At 33.4% G+C, this 16,095-nt stretch overlaps 1 long non-coding RNA gene across 2 annotated transcripts; it reads right to left on the reverse strand.

The window, feature by feature from the left end:
- Nucleotides 1-9,780: 9,780 nt before the first annotated feature.
- Nucleotides 9,781-15,098, reverse strand: LOC120091807. 2 transcript variants are annotated; one of them, XR_005485839.1, is made up of 4 exons: nucleotides 14,698-15,098; nucleotides 14,168-14,611; nucleotides 13,865-14,101; nucleotides 9,781-10,269 (listed from the first exon to the last, which is right to left on the reverse strand). It is a non-coding gene; the product is annotated as an uncharacterized LOC120091807 (long non-coding RNA). The 2 variants fall into 2 exon arrangements; XR_005485838.1 differs by having other exon boundaries at nucleotides 14,168-15,098.
- Between the last annotated feature and the right edge of the window lie 997 nt (nucleotides 15,099-16,095).

Raw genomic sequence — 16,095 nt, forward strand, 5'->3', positions numbered from 1 at the left:
ATGACCTAAACTTTCAATGTCTCTCTCTCTCTTTTTTTTTTACTAAAACCAAACGTTTTATCTCTCATTCAAATACTAACATACAATATTGTTAAAACAAGTAAGACCTAAGGTTCCATGATGATTTCATATATTCTTTTTCCTTCTTGTTATAGCCTATATATTTACCTTTATTAAAGGAAGTAGTTTTATTAACTATATAAATGAAGTAGGGAAGTGTGAGTTTATTAAAAAGAGAGGGAAATAGGGAACTATTAAATCATAGATTGAAGTAGATGAAAGAGGAAATGGATAAGGGACAATGTGAAATGGGGGTATAGGTAAAAAAATTTATTCGTCCATATAGTAATGTTAAAGAAAACTAAAGGGTATAAGTGCAACTTTTGGAAGTTCCGTAAGTAAAATTTAAGTTATCTGACATACGACTGAACTTATTAGACACGATGATACAACAATTCCACGAACATCAAGGATAAACACAAAAAACAAAAAGACCAAAACAAAGCACAGAGTTGGTAACCTAGTTCGGTGCAATACCACCTACGTCTCGGAGACAGTGTTTCCTGGAAAGATATTGTCACTAATATAAAGTCAAGCAACTACAATGATATATTTATCTATAAATAGATTGTAATTACAATGAAATTCAAATAGCCCAACTTGGCATATGATCACTTAAACTCCCCGTAAATGTGAGACTGTCTCTCAACAAAACTTAGCCTCTCCTAAATGTGAGATCCTCTCACCTTCAATGTAGTTAGGCTTCCTCTATGTATACGAATATTAGTGAACGTTCACTTAGTCAATATTAGTGAACGTTCACTTAGGCTCCCCTTAAGTGTGAGACTCCTTCTCAAACGTAATCTTTCCACCTTCTTGTGAATGCACCTTCACTTGAAGAACTTAGGCTCTCTCTAAGTTTGAGACCTTCTTCACGAGTAATGATGTCTTAGGCTCCCCTTAAGTGTGAGACTCCTTCTCAAACGTAATCTTTCCACCTTCTTGTGAATGCACCTTCACTTGAAGAACTTAAGCTCTCTCTAAGTTTGAGACCTTCTTCACGAGTAATGATGTCTTAGGCTCCCTCTAAGGTAGAAAATTCCTTCTCATGTTCTAAACGGGGTACTAACAGTTTACATCCATATATACTAATGCTAAGAGTATTAATTTTGAACTCCTTTTTGAAAGTTTAAGGATATACTAATGAAACTTTTAAAAGTTCAAGAATACTTTTGAAATCGAGTTTGGTCAAAAACCAATATAAGGGTTTTTTTTTTAAAGTTCTTTTTTATTAATATTTAAAGGTGTTTATGAAGCTTTTTAAAGTTCAAACAAAATACGTACAGAATTCATGGGTAATTTCTATAATTTAGGTAAATTTTGATAACAAAATAATTATCCAAAACCTCTCGTATTAGGACAATTGTTATTATTAATTATCTTCTTTTCGTGAAGCCGGATGATCGCATCTCAAGGAGTTTATTACTATTATTGAAAGGAAGATACTATATTGATATGAAATGTGATACATGAAAGAGCTAAGCTCTCCATTTTAAGAGATTGCATCTTAATGATATTAATAAGTAGTTTTTTTTTTCTTTTTTTTTTCTTTTAAAGATAATACAGTCTCTCTATGTATGTAAAAATCGTGGAACAATCGTGAGCTTCAATAGTAATAGCGAAGTTTAATCTTTCTATATGTCTTCTAATTGTCCTATTTAATAATGCATGACAACTTCATTGATTAATTAACTAGCTAGTTAATAGTTATCCAAACCTACCAAAACATTATCCTTAATTAAACCCCTAATTAAACCCCTCATTCTGATTATTCAATCTCTAATGATATTTGGCATTTTGTTCATGAAGAACGAAGAATATTTGTGAAATTATTACTTTACATGATTAAAACAAAGACATGATCTTATTTAGCCAAAACAAAGCCCCAAGTATCAAACAAAACAAGATCGAATTTATCAAAACTCACGAGCCAACTTTGAAAATAAATGGGAAGAGAGTTCAAGACAAGAATGTGATTACAAAACTTAATGATATCAACATGCAAACACACATTTTCTAGTAATGGACAATTTGTGAAAAATAAGGTTAAAAAATGGGCTGTCAGATCTGTCTTTTTCTTGCCTACCTAAATTGAAAATTGGAAATTCAGCCCACAGAAAAAAATGGTTTCCCTTTCCCACAGTGGATTTGAACAGCCCAAAACCTTATTTAAACCTCTGCAGTTTAAGTATCAACAACATTGGTCTGTGAAATTTATAATAATTTTCAAACATTCGTCATCTAATTGTTTCTTTTATAGAAACCCTATGATAATTGTCTTGTTGATTCAGAGAAAGCTGTCTGTTTTTTGTATACTTTTGCCCCTTCAAACCTTAATTGTCTGCTACGAAAACTTAAGGAACAATATGTTGGCTCCTCATTACAATAGAAATTTCCTACTCCCTTCTCACATGTTTATTTGTTTATCATAATTTTGAAATTCAATTATAACATGTTTATTTCTACACATAATTTTTAAGTTAAATAATGATCTTTCAAATTTTTGTCTAGTTTAGTCTCTAAATTTTTAACTGTCTAATGGATGTTTAAACTTACATTTTTGTGTCTAATAGGTCTCCGAAGTTTAGAAATTGCTTAATAAGTTCCATACCTTTCAATTTTGTATCTGAATGTGAGACTCTCTAAAGTGAATAATCCTATCTTTCCTGCATCAAGCCAATATCACTTCTCTTGATGATCTTAGGAATCACCTAAAATTGAAAATCCACTCCATATATAGCAAAACGATTAAACAAGAACTTGAGATTGACTCTAGAATACTGCAGTATACCCTTCACATGTAAAAGTAATGTACTTATGTTTTCACTGCTCAACAACATAAACCCGACTTCAATATTTCTTTTGAAAACAGTTAACCCTAAACTGAATGTCAAAATCCAGCAGAAAGGTGACAATCCTAAACCAATTCAACAACGCTCAGAGAAGGTAACAAAATCGAAGAAAATAACTGATGAGATTTTCCAGATAAGGAAAAAAAATATTATGTAGAATCAACAATTCAACATGCAATCAATTTGTATGGACCCACATATACAGAAACATCATGAAAGACAGGACAGGAGATAAAAAAGATCAACCAATCTATTGTAGTTGTCTTAAACAAATATAGTCAACACTGAATCTAAGTCTCTGACAATATCTAGTAAGTATCAAATGAATTAAAAACAAATAAAAATTTATTAATGTAATAGATATAAAAATGAATTTCATATCTAATAGGTATAAACTAATTTCAATTTTGTGTTTAGTAAGTAAAAATCTATTAGACACCAAATTAAAAATTTTAGGACTGTATTTTATACAAAAATAGAAGTTAGAGACCTATTAAATATTTTATAAAATTCAAAATCCAAATAGATACAAAATTGAGAGGTCATTAATCTAAATTTGTAATTTAACTTTTCTTTTTTTTATATATATAATCAATGATAAGATGGGTCACAAGTTAACTAAGGGTTTTGATCGGTGATACATTGTATATATATAATTTATCAAACACTAGAAAAACACCATTATTTTCTATTAGATAAATATAAAATTGTAACTCAAAAAACCAAATGATAGTAAAAGAGTAACTAATGCCACTTGCTAGCAGTGAAATTTCTTCATCTTCTCGACGTGAAATTCTCAACAACCTCGAATTTTGAGAAATGCAGTATGTTTTCGTCTCGTAATTATAATGAGTCTATATGAAATGAGTTGTAACTAATTACAAAATTATTTTACTACCATTCACAAGTCTTGTGGTCTTTAAAAAAGTTAACTTTTACTTTTAGAGAAAAAAAGAAAATGAAGACAACCTGAGAAAAAAATAATGCAATGAGAAATTTCTTATAGAAAAAAGAATTGATCAGTATACATTTTCACTCTGCCACTACAGTATGGTTGGCTGATTTTTGCAAGAAAAATATTTTCCATCTTATCTGATGTTTGTCAAGCAACTGTGCATAATCTGTCCGCAAATACTTTCTTTTCTTATGGTAGATTTAATATAGGTGTGTCACTTTCCTTGTTTCTTAGGAAGAGGATTCTTTACATTATGGAGTTCTTCCTAAAATTGTGTTTTATATATTGATCGTGTGGTACTTTTTCAAGGTTAACCATTCCTTTTATTATTATCATTGTTATATTGTACGAAAAATTTAAGGAGAGCCTAAATTTTCATAGTTTTCTTATACTTTATTTGAGAGAAGCGACACCGTAGAAATGAGAGGAGCACATTCTTGGGTCGTGCCTTAAATAAGTCGGTTGAAAGTATTTCAAATAAAACTTAGTTTCGTTATAATTGTTTATTTCTTTTCATAGTGAATTTTTTTCCACCAGCCACACTGGCTCCAGAGTATGTAACATATTACACTAAAACTAAGTTACTAATCTCTATATTTTTCTATCCCTGTTGGGAATGCGACCAAAGTCCCACATTGGTTAGATAAGAGGAGGATCATGGGTATATAAGTGAGAATGACTATCTCCATTGGCATGAGGCCTTTTGGGGTGAAACCAAAATCAAAGCCATGAAGGTTTGTGCCCAAAGTGGACAATATCGTTCCATTGGATTATATTCATTCACACTCCACACTAGAATGGTTTAGCTGAGAGGACAAGCTTAAGCTTATGCTTATGTAAAGAAAAATGGTGTTAAAGGATATCTGAGTGTTCTGGTCAGTCAAAGTGGATTTATAAAATCAAGCCGGGTACAGGAGGCTATTGTATAAGGCTAGACTGGAGCCTCTTACTTTTGAGGAGGCTATTGTATCTGATTCGAAGGAACAGTGGAAGGATGCGATGGAAGCAGAGTAGGAGGAGATTTTCACTTTGATATGTTTGTTGATTAATTTTATCTATCTTTCCTTCATTGTGAATTAGAAGAAGTGATCTACATGGCTCAACCTAAGGGCTATGAGGTGAAAGGAAAGGAAGACACGGTTTGTTTTCTTCACGGGTCCATCTATAGACTGAAGCAATCGCCAGACAATGATATGTCCGGTTTGACACCTTTATTCTAAAGCAGGGGTTTCACAGGAGCTCATATGATTCCTGCGTGTACTGGAAACTATCTCAGAAAGGTACATATACTTATCTACTTCTATATGTAGATCATATGATTCTGGTGTCTAAGGATTATTCTGAAATCTGTGATCTCAAGAAATGATTGAGTAGTGAATTTGAGATGAAAGATTTAGGTGAACTGAAAAGGGTCCTAAGCATGGATGTAAAAAGAGATAGGGAGAAAGGTTTGTTAACCATTTCGTAGGAGAGTTACTTGCATAAACTGCTTGAGAAGTATAATATGTCTGGTTGTAAGGCAGTTTCGACACCCCTAGCATCTCATTTCAAGCTTTCTTCGTCTCAGTGTCCTGTTATTGAACAAGAAAGGTTAGAGATGGCTAATATTCCCTATTGTAATGCTATTGGAAGTATTATGTATTTGATGATTTTTACTAGGCCTGACTTGGGATATGCTATGAGTATGATAAGTAGGTTTATGTCAAATCCTGGGAAGGAGCGTTGGAATGCAGTTAAATGGGTGCTTCGATATTTGAAAGGTAGTGCCAGTATATCATTGTGTTTTAGCAGGGATTGTGATAAATCAGCATTGTTGGAAGGCTTCACATATGTATATTATGTTGCAAACCTTGACAAAAGAAGGTCTCTATCAGGTCACATTTTTTTGTTTGAAGGTTACTCTATAGTCAGTTATTTCCTTGTCTACTACTGAGTCAGAGTATATTTCAGTGGGTGAAGCTGTGAAAGGGGCAGTGTGGTTGAAAAGAATAGTTGGTGAGTTGTTGTCGCAGGAGTTCATTCCTATCGCCCGATGTGATAGGAGTGCTATTCATCTTGCGAAGAATCCCTCTCATCACGAACGGTCTAAGCATATCGATGTCAAATTTCATTTTATCAGAGAAGTTGTGGCCCAGAAAGATGTTGAACTGGTCGTTAAAAATTTGTCAGATATGTTAATTAAGGTTCTTCCAGCCCATAGGTTCAAATATCTATTAGATGGCCTGAATATTAAATGAAAGATTGGAGAATTAGCTTGGCACTTAAATATTCTTGTTATGAGGGATTTGTAGAAAATAACAAGTTTTTTAGGTGGTTTTTTTGGAATTTAAAGGCCCAATGGCATTATTGTAATTATTGAACAGTGGCAAACTTGTAATTATCCATATCTTCTCCAAAATTAGGGTCTTTTTTCGTGGGTCTCCTTCTGCTGAAGAAACTGTAGCAACCGCCAAAGGAAAGTGGGACTAACGCAAGACAAAAATCGAAAGAGCCGCCTGGGACACTAATCAGAGGCCGTCGATGGAAGTAGATCAAGATCAATCGGTGAACGTGGTGCTTGCAGATCAACGGGCAGCGTGGGAGGTTTTCGTTAGGCAGTTCGGTCTTGGAAGTTCAAGGCGTGGGCGGCGGTTCGTGCTGTCGCAGTCCGGTTTAGGATGTTAGCCGATCTGAGTAGCAGGCAGTTCGGTTTCGCTGTGGAGGTTGCTTCCGGCAGCAGTGAGAGATACGCGCGGGCCTGCGCGTGGTTGGTCGGTCAGAGGCGATAGCACACTATTTTTTGTTGTTCTTTGTAGTGGGTTGTTCTCAGTTATCAGAGGCGACGTTGTGTGCAATCTATCGGTATCAGTGGATACTTAAAATTACAGATTGGTGATTTTGTTGATTATCTGTAATTTGTAAAATTTCTTTATTGCTCATTAATAAATTAATTCAAGCTGGTTCTCAAAGTGGATGTAGACCAATCTGGTCGAACCACTATATATCTTTGTGCTCTTTACCGCTTTCGTTTTATTTTTGCTGATTGTTTGCGTTCTGTTTGGTCATCTAAGTTAGGTTCAGAAACTCTCACCATCCCTACTTTTTATTTAGCTTGTCTACTTGTTTAGTTTGTTGTAACACTGTGCTTGATTTTTATGTAGTTTGTATTAGATTGATCTATATTTTCACACTCTATTTTTATCTAAAGATTAAAAAAAGAAAAAAGCTTTAAAAATGTTTCTTCCAAGCACTATTTTTACTTGAGCTATATAAAAATAGAAAAAACTGTGTCCCAGCTTACATTGGAAGGGGCAAACAGGATAACTCAATGCAAGTGTGCTTCTCCAAGAAGTACTTTATTTGTATTTTTTATTTAAGATAATACAATTAAATACAATGAGATTTTGGAGAAGTACTTTTATAATATATACTTTCAGACACTCTCAATCCACTGCCCATACTGCAGGATCATTCAACCTAACTCTAGCTAAATATAATAATGTTAATTAATTAAGAATCACAAGAACACATAGTATATATGGCAATTTTCGGACATGTTGAATTAATAGAAATTTAATGCAATGCTAAATTTATTTTCAAACATACAACGACTCGAGTTTAGAAGGGGACATGAATGAATTGAAATCACATTCAAATGAGAGAGATCATGAAGACAAGAAAGTTAGTTAAGAAAAACTTAGAAGAAAGGCATAGTTTTCATCCTCAATTCAAGAGATCTCTCAAGAAACAATGGTACCTCTAAATTCAATTATCTTAAGGTTTGTTTGGATTGACGAGAGAAAAAAAAAAGTTTTTCAAAGAAGTCATTTTATTTAAACTCTTTTGATAAAAGCTATTTAAAATGTATTTTTAAAAAATGTTTCAAAACTTATTTTGAGTAATTGTCAAACACTTCTCTTTTTTTCAAAATGACTTTATTTTCAAAATTAAACTCTTAAAAAGTTAAACCTAATACTTCCTTGAACTTTTTTGTTTGACTGCTGATCTCGTCCATTCTTGTCGTAACATTAATTTTTATTGATTGGTTATGAGACTATAGACCCATATTTTGTCCATTGTTTATGGTCGCGTCTACGATATCAAATCTTTCAATGGTGAAAGGAAAAAAAATCTCGTTACTCTAATCCTGAAAATTAGTTGTTTTCTTTCTACCCTCAATGGCTTATTGGCATTTCCATGGATTATATAATCTAAGATTATTTGAATTTTTTTTTTTTTTAGCTCACCGTCACATCATACAATTTCTATATTCTTTAGGAGTATTATTAGTGAAATATATCCTAAGCCTGATTTTTTGTTTATTAAATATTTAAAATATAACAAATAAAAGATGGAGGTTTGACATCCAATTTTAAAGAAAAGAGTAACTGCATTAATTTTCTAGCTACTTTATGTTTAAATTTCAATGTCACCAATATTTTTTTTAAAAAAAACATTATTTGAAAACATTGGCCGACAATTGTGCATGTTTGGACTATTACAAAACATATATGGAAAATTGGATGTTACCAAACATTGTCCAAGATTATCTTGAACAAGCCTACACCACAACCACATTGACAAGTGAAGATTTTAGGCAGAATATTAAGGACGTGTTTGGGAGAGTTCATAGAAATAGTGATTTGAACAAAATTGATTTATTAACTAATCATTTTTCATGTACAGTCATTTTTATGTTTAGTTCAATGTAATTTTATGTTCATACACAAGTAATTTTGTAATTGTCTACTAAAATAAAATTGTTTATTGCGAAGTCCATGGTATAAGGCTCAATTTTCTAGAAAATTGAAGTTGGGTGGAATACCTTAATTTTGATAGGACATAATAATATAATCAAATTCTACTATCCTTTAATTTGAAAAATATTCGCGTTAAGAACTAAATATGGTAAGGCAAAAAAATAAAAAATAAAAAATAACTTATTCTATCGATTTAGATTCAATTTCTCCACTTCACATATTAAAAAATAATAAAAAAATCTTCTTCTAATTAAGCTCAAATGAAAGTTTTTAATACAACCTTTTATTACAACTCGGAGTAAAATAAACCTTTTATCAAGAAAAGAGGACGGAGAAATTGATCAACCGAGTTAAAAGCCAGTAAGGGATGAGCCCACTATTATTGATCAGGTGAGACACGAAGGATAAAAATTAGGGGGTTGACTAAACCTGAGTTCACCCTTGCAGTCGATTTGGGCCCTCTCTCCCCAATATCAAACACAATGGTCTCAAGCCCAGACATTATGCAGAATGCGGTTACTCTTCTATTCCGTTCTCGATCAGAAATTATGAAAGACAATTTGGATTTGTTGATGAGTGAAAGGGAAGAAGTCCTAGTCGTAAAGATACCAATTGAACCAGAAGAATAGTTTAAGAAAGAGATTTGTGATTCGCTCAAGAAAAAAAAAAAAAACCACAAGTTGACTCATGCTACTGCTATCACTAGACCAAATGATTTTCCAAACAAAGCACTTGAAGTCAATAAGGGAAGCAGTCCCACTTTGCCCCGGGGGAACAAAGGTCCTTGATGAAAGTTATGAAATGGAATGTAAGAGGGTTAGGCTCTCCCTCTAAAAGAACCCTAATAAAAAGTACTATTTCAAGTTATTGTCCCGACTTTGTTGTTTTTTCTTAAACTAAATCCTCCTTTGTTACAAAAGCTTTAGTTAAGTTGATTTAGAGCTCTATTAGTATAAAATAGATCAGTATCAAAGCTAATGTAGATCTAGTGGCATTATAATGATGTGGGATGATTTACATTACAAAGTTAATAGTTATGTTAAAGGGAAACACATTATCTCATCATATGTGACTTTATCTCATTGTTACACTTGGTGGATCACTGCTATTTATAAGCAGGGATAGAAAACACTTCTGGAACAAATTGAATTCTATTCACAACTCTTGTTCGCCAAATTGACATATTAAGGGAGATTTCAATTTTGTCAAAATGAATAGTGAGACCTCTGCTTCTAATCCTGCCAAACACAACATGAAAAAAATTCAATTCATTCATACAAAAACTTGGTCTTATTAACCCACCTCCTCCCCGGTAAATGGAAACTTCACGTGGTCTAGCCTTTGAAATCAACCTATTCTTTCTAGACTTGACCGCTTCTTATACACTATTCAGGAGAACAAATTTACAGCTCATTATTGCAGATTGTTCTTTTCGATCACATATGATAACTATCTGGTGGTATTAGAAACATCCCAATTAAGATAGGGTCCTAGCCTTATCGTTTTAACATAATGAACCTGTATTTGGTTAGCTTTAACAGAAATATTAAACATTGGTAGGAATCCACTAGTCAAGATGGGCACCCTGGATACTCCTTCATTTGAAGACTTCAACAATTTTCCAAAACCATTTACTGCTGGGATCACAACCAAAGGAAAGTCACTGAAGAAGAAAAAAAGAAATTGATCAGAGATGGAAGAGATACATCACTACTACAAAATCTACATTACTTGACACTTATAGTTTTTAATTACTTGACGTTTCTATGGAAAAAACGTCAAATAATATGATTTTGGACCAAAAAAATGTCAAGTGAAAGGGTTAAAAAAAATGGAGATTGATGGAATATTTCAGATATTTTCACACGAACCTTTACTTGACACGAGTAATATAAGGTCTTACTTGACACGTTTCACGTGTCAAGTATAAGAAGCTCTTACTTGACTTTTTTTTTTTTTTTTTTTTTTTTTGTCAAGTAAAAGGGTTAAAAAAGCGGAGATTGACGGAATATTTCAGATATTCACTCAAACCTTACTTGACACGGACTTTCGTGTCAAGTAATATAAGGTCTTACTTGACACGTTCACATGTCAAGTATAGAGAGACTTACTTTCACATTTTTTTTCGTGTCAGTAAATGGTTAAAAAAGCGAAGATTGACAGAAACATTTCGGATATTTGATAGGCCTCCAATTATGTGTCGCTCATCTCTACTTCTACTAAGTGATCGATAGCAGAGCTAAGCGATCGTGTAGCAGAGCTCAGCAATAATGTAGCATTTGGTAGGCGATCATATAGCATTTGGTAGCGATCGTATAGAAACTGGTAAGCGATCTTGTAATGTTTTGTAAGCGATCGTGTAGTTCCAGTAAGCGATCGCAGGGTGTTTGTGGCGATCGTTTAGTGTTATTCATGATCGTGTAGCAAAGCTAAGCGATCGTGTAGCAGAGCTCAGCATCGTGTAGCATTTGGTAGGGATTATATACAAACTAGTAAGCAATCGTGTAATGTTTTGTAAGCAATCGTGTAGTTCCGGGTAAGCAATCGCGGAGTGTTTGTGGGCGATCGTCTGTGTTACTCCAGTAATCGGTAGGCTGAGCTAAGCGATCATGTAGATTTTGGTAGGCAATTCATATAGCATTTGGTAGGCGATCGTATAGAAACTGGTAAGCGATCGTGTAATACTTGTTAGCAATCGTGTAGTTTCCGGGTAAGCGATCGCGGGGTATTTGTGGGCGATCGTCTAATGGTACTCAGTGTCGCATAGGAAAGCTAAGCGATTGTGTAAAGAGCTCAAACGATCATGTAGCATTTGGTCGGCGATCGTATAGCATTTGGTAGGCGATCATATAGAAACTGGTAAGTGATCATGTTTTGTCAACAACCGTGTAGTTCTGGTAAGCGATCGCGGAGTGTTTGTGAGCGATCATCTAGTGTTACTCAGCGATCGTGTAGCAGAGCTAAGCGATCATGTAGCAGAGACTCAGCAATCGTGTAACATTTGGTAGGCGATCGTATAGAAACTGGTAAGATCTTGTAGTTCCGGGTACGCGATCGCGGGGTATTTATGGACAATCGTCTAGTGTTACTCGACGATCGTCTAGTGTGTAGCATTTAGTAGGCGATCGTATAGAAACTGGTAAGCGATCGTATAATGTTTTGTAAGCGATCATGTAGTTCGGGTAATCGATCGCGGGGGGTTTTGTGGGGTGATCGTCTAGTGTTACTCTTCTCTTCATCCTTTACTTTACTTAGCGATCGTGTAGAGACTTTATTTCTGTTTCTCTCCCTTTTGCATTTTTCATTTCCCTCTCAAATTTAGTTTCCCTCCTACCAAAATTATCAAAATAAAATAATATTTCCCTCTCCATTTTTAGTTCCCTCTCAAATTAAAAACTCTTTCTCTTCTCCTTCACCATCTCACTCATGATCTTCCCCCCCCCCCCGCCCCCAATTTTTTTTTTCTTCTTCCGTCTGCCCGAGAGCCCTAACCGTCGGTCAACCATTCATTCTCCCCTCGCCTCCATTCGCGCCGTTGTTATTGAGTTTTTCATTCTGTCGTCTGCTCAGACACGCCAGCCTCCTCCCTTGTCATCTGCTCAGCTCCTTCGCCGTCTACTCAATCGCACCAGCCAGCCAACTGTGTACGTCGTTCGCGAGTCTTCAGCCCCACTCAGATTTGTAGCCGAACGCCCCCAACCGCTTCCGTCCCTTCAATTTTTTATGTTCAATCCAAATATTTCAAGGGATTGGAGCCACTGTGCAACAAAGTTAACGATGTTTGGACGTTTTGATAGGTATTAAAGCCTTGAAACTCTTTTGGAATTGTTACATAGTTGTTGGAATTTGCATTTTGTAACCATTATTATTGAATTTTTCGTAGGTTGGATTACACTGTTGTATTTTAACATTTACTTATATATTTTGAAATTTGATATTATTGCCCTTTATCCTATTTTGCAGGTTGACTTGCTTAAACATAGTTTGCCTGACCCTTAGTTCTCGATCTTTAGACTTCAAAGCTCAATGTATAAATTAAATAATGTACTTTGTTGAGAGGTTATTTATTAAACAATTTGTCACTTTTTTGTTTGTTGAAAGTTGAGTTTTGTATACAAAATAAATAGTTGAGATTTTATTTTGTGCATGTACATGTGAAAGAGAAATATTATTGTAATTTGTGAGGAGTGTTCATAGTTGAACATATGGATTTTTAGTGAATATATTGAGTTGATAGATCTTAAATATATAATGTTTATTTATTTGATGTAATATATTGTTGGAATACAAGGTAGAAAATGAGAATATCGATTGGGGCATTTAATTTGAAAACAAAAAGACATATACTTGATACATAAAAAATGTCAAAGAGTACCATACTATACTTGACACTTGAATAAACTTGACATACCACAGTGTATTATCTTTCTTGACATGAAAATTGTATCAAGAAACATATTACTTGACGTTTTTTCGGAGTCAAGTTATCACACTATACTTGACACTCGAATAGTTGAGTTTTTATAAGTGTCAAGTATACTCTTTACTTGACATTGGAAAAACGTCAAGTAATCCAATTTTTGTAGTAGGTCATTTACTAGAAAGCAACCTCAATCTTATTGATACGGATATTACTTGTAGAACCACTTTGAAAGTTGATCTCAACGTTGAAGCTTTAAATAAGTATAATATTGGACTCACAGATACAAGAAAAAGTGTTTGTTCGAAGGAGAGGAAAATTCATCTTTCTACCACAAAGTTTGCACGGCCAAACAACACAAACTTCCTCATTGAAATCCTTGACAATAGCGACAACAGTTGTAGCACAAATTTACTGGCCAAACAACATAAACAACCTCAATCTGATCATGCTCATAACATATCCCAACTCAGGCCTAGTACAAATTCAAACAACATTACAATAGAGAATATTTGACATCTCTAATCTTTCTTGTTCATTAATAAGACACTATGATGAAGAAAGTCTAAAATGAAATGTTAAAGGTGTCGGAACTGCCTTACAACTAGACATGTTATACTTCTCAAGTAAAGCTTATGCACATAATTCTCCTGCGAAAAGGTTAACAAACCTTTCTCCCTATCTTTTTTCACACCCATGCTTAAGATCCTTTCTAGTTCACCTAAATCTTTCATTTCAAACTCATTACTCAACTGTCTCTTAAGTTCACAGATTTCTGAATAATCCTTAGACACCATGATCATATCATCTACATACAATAATAGATAAATATACGTACCTTTCTGAGATATTTTCCAGTACACGCAGGAATCATATGAGCTCCTGTGAAACAACTGCTTCAGAATAAAAGTATCAAACCTAATATACCACTGTCTCGGCGATTGCTTCAGTCCATAGATGGACTTGTGAAGATGATATATCATGTCTTCCTTTCCCTTCACCTCATACTTTTAGGTTGAGCCATGTAGATCACTTCCTCCAATTCTCCATGAAGAAATGTTGTGGGGACGTCCATCTGTTCAACAAACATATCAAAGTGAACAACAATAGATAAAATTAATCGAATAAACAAATGCCTTACCATCGGAGAGAAAATCTCATGAAAGTCAACTCCCTCCTTCTAAGTGTAACCCTTGGCCACCAACCTAGCCTTATATTTAGGCTTACTGTCACCTCATGTACCTGGCTTGATTTTATAAATCCACTTTTATTGAATGAGTTTCTGATTAGGAGGCCTTAGAACCAATGACTATGTCTGATTCTTCTACAACGAGAACAACTTAGCTTCCATAACATCCTTCCATTGTTCTTTCGAATCAGATACAATTGCCTCCTCAAAAGTAAGAGGCTCTGCTTCAATACTGTCAGCTGCACAAGTAAGAGCATAAGCAACTAAATTAGCATAACCATACCTCGTAGGAGCTTGTCTCACCATCTGAGGCCTGTCACATACAAGTTGATAGTTCTATAGGTCATTGCTACTTAAACTTTCTTCACCGAAAGCTCCTTCATCAATTAAAGTTCTCTATAGTTAAGGCTATCCACCATCAGAACTGAATGTTTGTACAGATGCTGTTTGTGAAACCAGTAGTGTTGGATCATTGGATTCACCTGATTCTACTAATGATCCTGCATTAGAATCAATTATAACATTTGCCTCAGCCTGATCAACTGTTTGTTGTTTCTGTTGCTCTCTGTCATAAAACGATATGTCTGTTTCATTAAAAGTCACATATCTACTAATGATACATTTACTTCTACCTCTTCTAAGCACCAAAGCTTTCCTTTAACATCCTAAGGATAGAAAATAAACATACATTTCAGTGCCCTCTTATTCAACTTTCCTTCCTTAACATGAGCATAGGTTGAACATCCAAACACTTTGAGATGATCCAAACTTGGAGCTTTTCCTGTCCATATCTCTTGAGGAGTCTTTAAGCCTAAAGTAGTAGAAGGACTCCTATTAATGAGATAATAGGTTGTTTGGGCAGTTTTCCCCTAAAACTTCAGGAGTAATTAAGTATTTTTCAAAAGATATCGTAAAATTTAAATTTAAAATAATATATAAACATACCTATCATAAAATTCAAAATTCAAAATTCAAAAGATATTTAAATTTATAGATTGAAAATTTGAAATTTAAAAATCAAAATAATATATAAATCTAAATAGTGAAAACTTTAAATTTCAAAATTAAATTAACATATAAATATAACCAAATTTAATAAAGAAAGGAAACAAATATAAAAATTATAGCAAATTAATATAGAAAAGAAAGAAATATGAAAGAGAGAAGTAAAAATATATATGGAAAAAAAAAAAAAAAAAAAAGAACCTAAGATTGGCTTAGTTGGTTATCAAATCCACAATCATGAAGAAGGATCTTGGGTGTACTTGCCTACCAACAAAGCAAAGATAATGCATTTTGCTTCATACTTGAAACGATTTTATATAAAAAAAAGTTCGAGAATATGGAGAAACTATTTTTTTTTTTTATCATTTCTTTTAAGTTTGATTCATTTTTAGAAATGTTTATGAAGATTTAGAAATAAGAAACAAAAACAGTTATTAAATAAATAAGTTATTTGAAAAATAAGGAACAAAAATAAAATATAAAAAATAGAAATATTATCAAATGAGTCTTAAATAATTATCAAATGAAACTTTACCGATCCAAAAAAAGTCAAAATATATAATCTATGATATTTTCAATTTCCTAATATGTTGTATGTGTCCAACCGACCATATTTTGATGGGAAGACAATGAACCCATATTTTACATTTTATATGTATATCTTGGACTTCATGTTACTTAACATACTCAATAATTAATTTATAATACAACTAGCCTTTAATGTTTATCCACTCAAAAACTAAAATATTATTAAATTAATTCCACAATGTTCTCTTTGATTTTCTTAATTATTTTGAACTACTATTTTTCCATATTTCTTGGTCGTAGGTAAGAATTGAATTTCTAATTTTAAATTTTAAACTAAAATTTTTTAT

This window comes from Benincasa hispida, chromosome 11 (assembly GCF_009727055.1).
Source record: "Benincasa hispida cultivar B227 chromosome 11, ASM972705v1, whole genome shotgun sequence".
NCBI classification, from domain to species: Eukaryota; Viridiplantae; Streptophyta; class Magnoliopsida; order Cucurbitales; family Cucurbitaceae; genus Benincasa; species Benincasa hispida.